We start from the raw sequence: 12,192 nt of genomic DNA, 5'->3' as shown, positions 1-12,192 counted from the left end.
CGGAGTCTTAGTCATCTTGCCCATGAAGCATGGTTCGCAAGCATCAAGTGATTCCAAAAGCCCATCAGCATGGAATTTCTTCATGCGCTTTACACCAATATGACCTAAATGACAGTGCCACAAATAAGTTGCACTATCATTATTAAACTTATATCTTTTGGCTTCAATGCTATGAATATGTGTGTTACTACTATCGAGATTCAAAAAAAATAGACCACTCATCAAGGGTGCATGACCATAAAAGATATTACTCATATACATAGAACAACCATTATTCTGTGATTTAAATGAATAACCGTCTCGCATCAAACAAGATCCAGATATAATGTTCATGCTTAATGTTGGGACCAAATAACAATTATTCAGGTCTAAAACTAATCCCGGCGGTAGATGTAAAGGTAGCGTGCCGACGGCGATCACATCGACTTTGGAACCATTTTCCACGCGCATCGTCACCTCGTTCTTAGCCAATCTTTGCTTAATCCGTAGCCCCTGTTTCAAGTTGCAAATCTGAGCAACAGAACCAGTATCAAATACCCAGGAGCTACTATGAGCATTAGTAAGGTACACATCAATAACATGTATATCAAATATTGTTGGGGAACGTAGCAATAATTCAAAATTTTCCTACGTGTCACCAAGATCAATCTAGGAGATGCTAGCAATGAGAGAGAGGGAGTGCATCTTCATACCCTTGAAGATCGCTAAGCGGAAGCGTTACAAGAACGCGGTTGATGGAGTCGTACTCGCAGCGATTCAAATCGCGGAAGATCCGATCTAGCACCGAATGGACGGCGCCTCCGCGTTCAACACACGTACAGCCCGGGGACGTCTCCTCCTTCTTGATCCAGCAAGGGGAGAGGAGAAGTTGAGGGATAACTCCAGCAGCACGACGGCGTGGTGGCAATGGAGCTCGTGGTTCTCCGGCAGAGCTTCGCTAAGCACTACGGAGGAGGAGGAGGAGGTGTATGATGAGGGAGGGCTGCGCCAGGGAAGAGGTGCAACTGCCCTCCCACCCCTCCACTATATATAGGGGCAAGGGGAGAGGGGAGGCGCCCTAGGGTTTCCTTAGGGAGGGGCGGCGGCCACAGGGGAAACCCTAGATGGGTTTGCGCGCCCCCACCCCTGGGAAACTTGCCCCCCAAGCCGGGAGGGGTGGCTGCCCTAGGGGAGGCGCCCCCACCTCTCCATGTTACGTGAGAGGGGTTGGGAGGGGCGCACAGCCCCTTAGTGGGCTGGTGTGCCCCTCCCCTTGGCCCATAAGGCCCCCCAACGCTTGTCGGGGCCTCCGAAACACCTTTCGGTCACGCTGGTCGTCACCCGGTACTCCCAGAACAATTCCAGACTCCAATACCCTTCGTCCAATATATCGATCTTCACCTCCTGACCACTCCGGAGTTCCTCGTCACGTCCGGGATCTCATCCGGGACTCCGAACAACCTTCGGTAACCATATACTATTTCCCATAACAACTCTAGCGTCACCGAACCTTAAGTGTGTAGACCCTACGGGTTCGGGAACCATGCAGACATGAACGACACACCTCTCTGGCCAATAACCAATAGCGGGATCTGGATACCCATATTGGCTCCCACATGTTCCACGATGATCTCATCGGATGAACCACGATGTCGGGGATTCAATCAATCCCGTATACAATTCCCTTTGTCTATCGGTATGTTACTTGCCCGAGATTCGGTCGTCGGTATCCCAATACCTCGTTCAATCTCGTTACCGGCAAGTCTCTTTACTCGTTCCGTAATGCATGATCCCGTGACTAACTACTTAGTCACATTGAGCTCATTATGATGATGCATTACCGAGTGGGCCCAGAGATACCTCTCCGTCATACGGAGTGACAAATCCCGGTCTCGATTCGTACCAACCCAACAGACACTTTCGGAGATACCTGTAGTGTACCTTTATAGCCACCCAGTTACGTTGTGACGTTTTGTACACCCAAAGCATTCCTACGGTATCCGAGAGTTGCACAATCTCATGGTCTAAGGAAATGATACTTGACATTAGAAAAGCTCTGAGCAAACGAACTACACGATCTTGTGCTATGCTTTGGATTGGGTCTTGTCCATCACATCATTCTCCTAATGATGTGATCCCGTTATCAATGACATCCAATGTCCATGGTCAGGAAACCATAACCATCTATTGATCAACGAGCTAGTCAACTAGAGGCTTACTAGGGACATGTTGTGGTCTATGTATTCACACATGTATTACGGTTTCCAGTTAATACAATTATAGCATGAACAATAGAAAATTATCATGAACAAGGAAATACAATAATAACCATTTTATTATTGCCTCTAGGGCATATTTCCAACAAATATACCTTTCACTTTGCCATCCTTCTTATCCGCCAAATACTTGGGGCAGTTCCGCTTCCAGTGACCAGTCCCTTTGCAGTAGAAGCACTCAGTCTCAGGCTTTGGTCCAGACTTTGGTTTCTTCACTTGAGCAGCAACTTGCTTGTCGTTCTTCTCGAAGTTTCCCTTCTTCCCTTTGCCCTTTTTCTTGAAACTAGTGGTCTTGTTAACCATCAACACTTGATGCTCCTTCTTGATTTCTACATCCGTAGCCTTTAGCATTGCTAAGAGCTCGGAAATTTTCTTATCCATCCCTTGCATATTATAGTTCATCATGAAGCTTTTGTAGCTTGGTGGCAGTGATTGAAGAACTCTGTCAATGACACTATCATCAGGAAGATTAACTCCCAGTTGAGTCAAGTGGTTGTGGTACCTAGACATTCTGAGTATATGTTCACTGACAGAACTATTCTCCTCCATTTTGCAGCTATAGAACTTATTCGAGACTTCATATCTCTTAATCCGGGCATTTGCTTGAAATATTAACTTCAACTCCTGGAACATCTCATATGCTCCATGACGTTTAAACGTCGCTGAAGTCCCGATTCTAAGCCGTAAAGCATGGCACACTGAACTATCGAGTAGTCATCAGCTTTGCGTTGCCAGACGTTCATAACGTCCGGTGTTGCTCCTGCAGTGGGTCTTGCACCTAGCGGTGCTTCCAGGACGTAATTCTTCTGTGCAGCAATGGGGATAATCCTCACGTTACGGACCCAGTCCGTGTAGTTGCTACCATCTTCTTTCAACTTAGCTTTTTCTAGGAACGCATTAAAATCAAAGGAACGGTAGCACGGGCCATTGATCTACAACAACATAGACATGCAAAATACTATCAGGTACTAAGTTCATGATAAATTAAAGTTCAATTAATCATATAACTTAAGAATTCCCACTTAGATAGACATCCCTCTAGTCATCTAAATGATCACGTGATCCATATCAACTAAACCATGTCCGATCATCACGTGAGATGGAGTAGCTTTCAATGGTGAACATCACTATATTGATCATATCTACTATATGATTCACGCTCGACCTTTCGGTCTTAGTGTTCCGAGGCCATATCTGCATATGCTAGGCTCGTCATGTTTAACCCGAGTATTCTGCGTGTGCAAAACTGGCTTGCACCCGTTGTATGTGAACGTAGAGCTTATCACACCCGATCATCACGTGGTGTCTCGGCACGACGAACTGTAGCAACAGTGCATACACAGGGAGAACACTTATACCTTGAAATTTAGTGAGAGATCATCTTATAATGCTACCGCCATACTAAGCAAAATAAGATGCATAAAGGATAAACATCACATGCAATCAAAATAAGTGATATGATATGGCCATCATCATCTTGTGCCTTTGATCTCCAACTCCAAAGCACCGTCATGATCACCATCATCACCGGCTTGACACCTTTATCTCCATCGAAGCATCGTTGTCGTCTCGCCAACTATTGCTTCTACGACTATCGCTACCGCTTGGTGATAAAGTAAAGCAATTACATGGCGATTGCATTTCATACAATAAAGCGACAACCATAAGGCTCCTGCCAGTTGCCGATAACTTTTACAAAACATGACCATCTCATACAACAATTTATATATCATCACGTCTTGACCATATCACATCACAGCAAGCCCTGCAAAAACAAGTTAGACGTCCTCTACTTTGTTGTTGCAAGTTTTACGTGGCCGCTATGGGCTTCTAGCAAGAACCGTTCTTACCTACGCATCAAAACCACAACGATTTTTCGTCAAGTGTGCTGTTTTAACCTACAACAAGGACCGGGCATAGTCAAACTCGATTCAACTAAAGTTGGAGAAATAGACACCCACTAGCCACCTGTGTGCGAAGCACGTCGGTAGAACCAGTCTCATGAATGCGGTCATGTAATGTCGGTCTGAGCCGCTTCATCCAACAATACCGATGAATCAAAGTAAGACGTTGCTGGTAAGCAGTATGACTATTATCGCCCACAACTCATTGTGTTCTACTCGTGCATATAACATCTATGCATAGACCTGGCTCTGATACCACTGTTGGGGAACGCAATATTTCAAAAAAATTCCTTCGATCACGCAAGATCTATCTAGGAGATGCATAGCAACAAGAGGGGAGAGTGTGTCCATGTACCCTCGTAGACCGAAAGCGGAAGCGTTTAGTAACACGGTTGATGTAGTCGAGTGTCTTCGCGATCCAACCGATCCAAGCACCGAACGTACAGCACCTCCGCATTCAGCACACGTTCAGCTCGATGACGTCCCTCGAGCTCTTGATCCAGTTGAGGCCGAGGGAGAGTTCCGTCAGCACGACAGCATGGTGACGGTGATGATGAAGTTACCGGCGCAGGGCTTCGCCTAAGCACTACGATGATATGACCGAGGTATGTAACTGTGGAGGGGGCACCGCACACGGCTAAGAGAAGGCTTGTTGTGCCTTTGGGGTGCCCCCCTCCCCCGTATATAAAGGAGGGGAGGAGGAGGCGGCCGGCCTAGGGGGCGCGCCATAGAGGGGAGTCCAACTAGGACTCCCAATCCTAGTTGGACTCCCTTTCCTTTTCCGGAGAGGGGGAAAGAGGGAAGGGAGAGGAAGAGGAGAAGGAAAGGGGCGCGCCCCCCTCCCTAGTCCAATTCGGACTCCCTATAGGGAGGGGGCACGGCTGCCCCTTGTGGGCTGCCTCCCCTCTTCCCTATGGCCCATGAAGGCCCAATCTTCCCCCGGGGGGTTCCGGTAACCTCCCGGTACTCCAGAAAAATGCCCGAATCACTCAGAACCATTCCGATGTCCGAATGCAACCTTCTAATATATGAATATTTATTTCTCGACCATTTCGAGACTCCTCGTCATGTCCGTGATCTCATCCGGGACTCCGAACAAACTTCGGTCATCAAATCACATAACTCATAATACAAATCGTCATCGAACGTTAAGCGTGCGAACCCTACGGGTTCGAGAACTATGTAGACATGACCGAGACACATCTCCGGTCAATAACCAATAGCGGAACCTGGATGCTCATATTGGCTCCTACATATTCTACGAAGATCTTTATCGGTCAAACCGCATAACAACATACGTTGTTCCCTTTGTCATCGGTATGTTACTTGCCCGAGATTCAATCCTCGGTATCCTCATACCTAGTTCAATCTCGTTATCGCCAAGTCTCTTTACTCGTTCTGTAATGCATCATCCCGTAACTAACTCATTAGCCACATTGCTTGCAAGGCTTATAGTGATGTGCATTACCGAGAGGGCCCACAGATACCTCTCCGATGCACGGAGTGACAAATCCTAATCTCGATCTATGCCAACTCAACAAACACCATCGGAGACACCTGTAGAGCATCTTTATAATCATCCGGTTACGTTGTGACGTTTGATAGCACACTAGGTGTTCCTCCGGTATTCGGGAGTTGCATAATCTCATAGTAATAGGAACATGTATAAGTCATGAAGAAAGCAGTAGCAATAAACTAAACGATCATAGTGCTAAGCTAACGGATGGGTCTTGTCCATCACATCATTCTCTAATGATGTGATCGCGTTCATCAAATGACAACACATGTCCATGGCTAGGAAACTTAACCATATTTGATTAACAAGCTAGTCAAGTAGAGGCATACTAGGGACACTCTATTTGTCTATGTATTCACACATGTACTAAGTTTCCGGTTAATACAATTCTAGCATGAATAATAAACATTTATCATCATATAAGGAAATATAAATAACAACTTTATTATTGCCTCTAGGGCATATTTCCTTCACCACCCGAGACTCCACAGTTGCCTATTTAAGCCGGACGGCGGCACCCCCAACCAGAGCCAGTCTCAGCAGCAACAGGACAAGGAGAAGAGGAGGATGAAGAGGACGACGGCGAGGCGGATCCGGCGCCTCCGACTGTTGGCATCGAGTCGCCCGCTATCGGATCCGGCGCCTCCGACTGCTGGCTTCGAAGCCGCCCAAGTGGAGGAGGCGCCGGAGCAGCAAGCTATCCTCGGCTCCATCCGCTCAGATGTAGAGGTGGAGACAAACCGCCACTTACTCACTTAGTTTTTAGACGTGGGATCGGTGTAGGCCGCGGGATCTTTTATTTTAATACTGCGTTGGCAAGGTCTTGAACTCAAGACCTTTTGGCTCAGATACCGTATTGAATTCATGCTTCAGCCAGTTGTTTCAAAAGTCCAAACTGATGAAGAGATGCGGACAAAAATAAAGGGTGGCATACCCGGACGCGTCCGTGGACATACAAGGAGTGATATTTGTCCTATATGGCTGTAGATGCTTTCACAGGCTTGTAAGTGTAACGATGGTTACCTTCTGTTTCATTTTCAATGAAAATAGAACGGTGCCTGATGGCCTTTTGATCTGAAAAAACATACTACAGCGGGGCGGGAGGTGACAGAGTGAAAACGGAACATTACATTCTCACGTACAGATGATAGGATCAACATATCCTTCTAACCTTAGTGACATATTGTTGATCACGGATCACCGTTTCTAAAACCGAACTAGTTCAACAGCGCGGTCGAGAATGCGGTTCAGGAGAACGTGTAGCCATTACTTTCTTAATAGGCACACTGCATATATAGTACGGCTGTTGGGGCTGAGGATCAGGGGAACGTGTAGCCACAACTTTCTTTTATCATCATTGACGGGAGTGCCATCATTTCTTAATATGCTGCATGATGATGATGCAGGCCTCTGAAGGCCAACTGTTTCTGGAGGAGGAAACACTCAAATGTGGCAGGATAACGACAAGTTTCTAGAGGAGGAAACACCTCAGTTCACAAAGGAAACAAGGATCAGTTGAGAACCGGGATGAGAGGCTATATACAATATGAGGACATGGTACTTTGTGTCAACGAAGATCACATTCATCTGAATAAAAAGAAATCCCATTTTCTTTTCTTGAGATAGATTCTGGCCCACTGAACCTGCTGACTTTACTTGTGTCAGTCCCCTCAGTTTTGGTGGCTTGCTAGATCGGCTGATTAGTACGGCAACCTGGAATGACAATTAAATTAGTATCACAACGAGGATCGATGAAGACCAACTGCTTAACAGTGAGCTTAGCAAAAGTGTCATGCATTCTCCAAATGCTACATGGAACAGTATCTCTGCATCGCTTCTTATTTGAATTATTGTTTCTTGAGGGGCATCTAATGCCTTTTGCGCTTACTTGCAATGTTGGGTTGGGTCGACGTTCATTTTTGGTGAAGTCGGAGTAGCTTGCTCGGAGTAGGGAGGGCGATGACGCCTGTTGCGGAGAAGCGATGATGGTGACGCCGGTGTGCGGTCTTGATGAGGCCCTCTTTGTGAGGTGGGTGTGGGGTATTGTGTGAGTGCCGCTCAGCGGTTTGCGACGGTTTTCGCCCGGTTTTTCGTTAGTTAACTGGGCAACTCTCTTCTGCTTAATTAATGGACGAGGCAAATCTTTTGCCTCTGTTTGAAAAATATTTAAAAAATGTTAGTACAGTATAACAGATGATCCTTCCAGTCAAAAGTAGCCATGTTAAACAACCAACACCGGTGCCATGTTAAACAACCAACACCGCACCGGCTGACTGGAACTGGTAAATAATTGCTGCTTGATGGCTGGGCTGCACTCCGTGGAAGACGACTGTTCAAAGGGTTTAGCCACAAAATTGCAAAAACACAGATGTTTTCTTTTTTAATTTGTGGCAAGTTTTTTTATTTCAATCAATTTTATGTAACATATTTCTTTTCGTAGATTTCTTTAGTGTTGTGAAAACAGAACACCGACTGATGCCAAGGTTGCCAACTCAGCAGGTTCTGAATATTAGTTGCAGTATATATGAATCAACGTTCTACGTTTCGATTACTATGTGAAGACGGGAAGTTAAGTACAAGCTACATGAATCAGATAACCATGTACAGACGAGAACCACCAATTGTTACAATCAGAGCATCTACGATGCGTACCACGTGACATATGTGGTAAGCAATTCAAACTAATCCAAAAGAGCATCTACGATGCGTAGAAAGGATCACATGACCAGCAGAAAGCAACCACAATCACAGGATAAGAACTTCGGGTTACCAAGGATAAGACATTGAGGGTTACTTATTCATAATAGAGATCAAACTGCTATAAGGCAGCAGGACTAGAGTTTGAGCGAAAACAAACACAAGGACTTTGTAAATCGTAACAGGGTAAGAGGCCCCCAGACGCAACAGACTTGCAAATCAAACTTCCAAAGCCCGAAGGACTCACTGGCCACCACGAAGGCGGAGCACCAGGTGGAGAGTAGACTCCTTCTGAATGTTGTAATCAGCCAGAGTGCGACCATCCTCAAGCTGCTTACCAGCGAAGATCAGGCGTTGATGGTCCGGGGGGATACCCTCCTTGTCCTGAATCTTCGCCTTCACATTGTCAATGGTGTCCGATGATTCAACCTCTAGGGTGATGGTCTTGCCAGTAAGGGTCTTGATGAAAATCTGAATGCCACCAAGTAGGCGAAGCACCAGGTGCAAGGTGGATTCCTTCTGGATATTGTAATCAGCAAGGGTGCGTCCATCCTCAAGCTGTTCGCCTGCAAAGATCAGGCGCTGCTGGTCCGGTGGAATGCCCTCCTTATCCTGGATTTTGGCCTTCACATTGTCAATTGTGTCAGAAGACTCAACCTTGAGGGTGATGGTCTTTCCGGTGAAGGTCTTCACGAAGATCTGCATCTGCGTAATTCATAATTGCAAATAAAACAAGATGAGTAAGCTAGTTAGGCGTATATTCCACAGATAACAAAGTCGTGAGACAAAGACTTGGTAATCTAATCTTGTAATCAATATGCATAGTGAGAAATTATACAAACAGTACAAATAAAGCAATGAAACAGATTACGGTCATCTAAATTTCTGATAGATAGCAAATCTAATAAATAACAACCTCAGAGCAACCATGAACAGAAAGCATATATAAGACCAATGATAAGGAACTGGAAGGCAAGAGCCTAACTCTTATGGTCTAATTCCAGATAAAATTCAGCAGTTTTTTTATAGTTAGAAACAACAAAGCAATAAGTCAGCATGGTATACGTCTATATGAAGAGATCAACAGAGTCATGAACCGTGGAGTGAGATGGTCTAAATCTTACGACAAATAGAAAATCTGCAGTTGAATGTTCATAACAAATAACATCAGCAGAGCAACCATGTCTACAGGTGTGTATGAGACATGGATTGAAAGACGATGATCTATTTCCAAGTCTAAATTAAGCAGATTTGTATAACAAGTCGATTTACTGCAGCACGTCCAATGTAAGCCTAACATAAAGATGCGGTACTTCCGCAATACAAATTAGCAGAAAGTACAGAGACTTAGTAACAATAAGACAGATCATGACCATGGAACAGAGGAGGGACAGAGAGACGATCTGGTAATCTGTTGCGTAAAAAGCGAGTGCATCTAGCCGGAGTGAAATTTCAAAAACAGCATCAACAATATCTCTCGATCACAACGTACAAAGTGCAGCACTTCCCCAAGCAAGTACACTGAACAACGGTAAAGACTACAGCACAACATATTACTCGAATGACGCTCGTGGATGCTAAAGTGCGAAACCAGGGGGGAACAGAGTTACATTCATATGACAATCACACACGCAAAGGATGGGGCAGTACTCCTAGTAGGTACCCTCTTATTGCAGATCGCCACTGACGAGTGGCAACCACGCCGGAGAAATAGCTATCAAGCTACTTCACCGGCGCGATCGAAGAGGTGGTTCAGAACGGCTTTTGCCACGAAGGCGCCGACCCGGGGAACCCAGGGAAACTGGTAGGCCGCGGGCGAGAACGCTAGCAGAAAGACGCCCAGGAGCAGCAGAGTGAAGCCGAGGAAGACATGTGTGGCGTCCGCGGCCGGGTTGCCGAAGGAGTAGGTGACGACGAGCCAGCCGGCCAGCACGGAGACGCGGCCGGCGTCTAGAAAGAGCCGCTGCATGTGATCAACGCCGCCGCCGATACCAAGCACATGCCGAGCTTCGTAAGGCATCGCCGGCTGGCCTAGCGATGCCTCTTGACTCTTGTATGTGTACCTTGCGGCAATTTCCTCTTGAACAGCAGGTGGTTCATAAATGCAATCGGAACGCACACGCATACTCACGCATATATATACAGCCTTCTGCGCCTATCACGGATGGCTCATCCGGTGGCATGATAAAACAAACCGCCCAGTAGTAGCTAGGCGACTGGATTAAACAAACCCAAGTATGCGTTTGAAATGTATTTTTTTTCAAGAGTATGCAAATTGCGTACCTTAGCATTATAGAAGAGAGAAAACAATGTACAAGAGTTTGTGATGCATAGCCAAAGGTCATAAGCCGACCGAGGCCACGTTAGAACTCCAACACCACACACTACGTTAACTCCTTATAAAATGGTGTCGACTCCACGCCCTCCCGCTCTCGCCCAAGTGCGAAGTTCATCAAGAATCCTGTTCACAAGATCAGCCACTGAGATGGGTGTGGCCACCGAGCGGAAAACCCGTTCATTCCTTTGTTTCCATAGATGCCAACACACTAGCATCACCAAGCTATCGAAAGCTTTACGTGTCTCCTTATCAAGCCGATTTCTGGTACTGCCCCATCATGACTCCAAGGTATCGCTTACCATCGGTGCTAGGGCAGGGGTAGTCCTCGTGCTGGAAAGAATGTTGTGCCATACTTGGCGCGAGTAGACGCACTGGATCAGAAGAGTTATCCTCCTCCTGGCCACAAAGATAACATGGTGAGGGGTTATCTAAATGTATTCAACAGATGGTTCTTCCAGTCAAATAGCCATCAAACTAACCATCAAAGGGAATGCCCATGCCTGACGTCCCGAAAATGCTATACCTACGTAGCGTTTTACCTAAAACTCATCTAGATGAGATTTAATTTGGTCTCATTTACCTTTTATAGCCACTGGATGTGATGCTATAAGATGCGTGTGTGCTGACATGGGTTGTATCCATTCTTAATTTCCAGATGAATGAGACCAAATTACGTCTCATCTAGATGAGTTCTAGGTACTCCCTTTACCTAAACCTACGAAATCTTCCTTCCAACCGGCTAATCATCCCCCCCCCCCCCCCCTATTCTCAGGGTGGGCCCCGCGTCCCCACTAAGCCCAATTACACGTTGCCACTTCAGCCCGTAAGCCTTCTTCCCACGTAGCTTTTCGTGGATGGCGATGAGGTGCACTCAGTCGAAGTTGCAATCGGAAAGCACACTCCATTAGTATATGATGAAGCCTTCTCCACCAACTTGCAATGCCGATATAGTACAACACATGGTTCTTCCAACTAAACAACCATCAAGTAGTGTGTCTGTGACTGAAATAAACAAACCCGACTCTGCGTTTTAAATACCGGTTTCTGCAAAACTATTAACTGATCAATAATTGCTGCTTGATGTCAGCAACTTGGCTTAATTAGTTGTGCATCTCTTCTGTTGCTATTTCAGGACGACGACACTCGATGGATACTGCTGACTGTTCAAAAGTTTAGCTAAGAGTTTGTGAAGTTTCAGTAACTTCTGTTGATTTTTCAGTTTTTTATTTTTGTAAGTCTTGAATATTGTTTCCGTGTAATTTTTTTTTCCGAATAGTTTGGATTGCTTACTAATGTGTCATGTGGTAATAATGATTCCGTGTTTGTTACAGCCGCAACCACGCCTCTTCACTGTACCGATCGTCCATTCTGACCAAACTACAACTCCGTAAACAAGTAAGAACAAAAACAATCACGCTGATAGGAGATGTTTGGGACTAAACTTATAACAGCAGAACCCACATGACAGTCGCTAAAAAAACA

The 12,192-nt window shown here is 45.8% G+C and overlaps 1 pseudogene; it reads right to left on the bottom strand.

Moving 5' to 3' along the window:
* The window catches only part of LOC123171313 (polyubiquitin-like), a 63,798-nt pseudogene extending 54,721 nt beyond the window's left edge, over window positions 1-9,077 (bottom strand).
* Between the last annotated feature and the right edge of the window lie 3,115 nt (window positions 9,078-12,192).

This window comes from Triticum aestivum, chromosome 7D, assembly GCF_018294505.1.
Source record: "Triticum aestivum cultivar Chinese Spring chromosome 7D, IWGSC CS RefSeq v2.1, whole genome shotgun sequence".
In the NCBI taxonomy this organism is placed as follows: domain Eukaryota; kingdom Viridiplantae; phylum Streptophyta; class Magnoliopsida; order Poales; family Poaceae; genus Triticum; species Triticum aestivum.
This window is presented reverse-complemented; position numbering and strand designations above follow the sequence as displayed.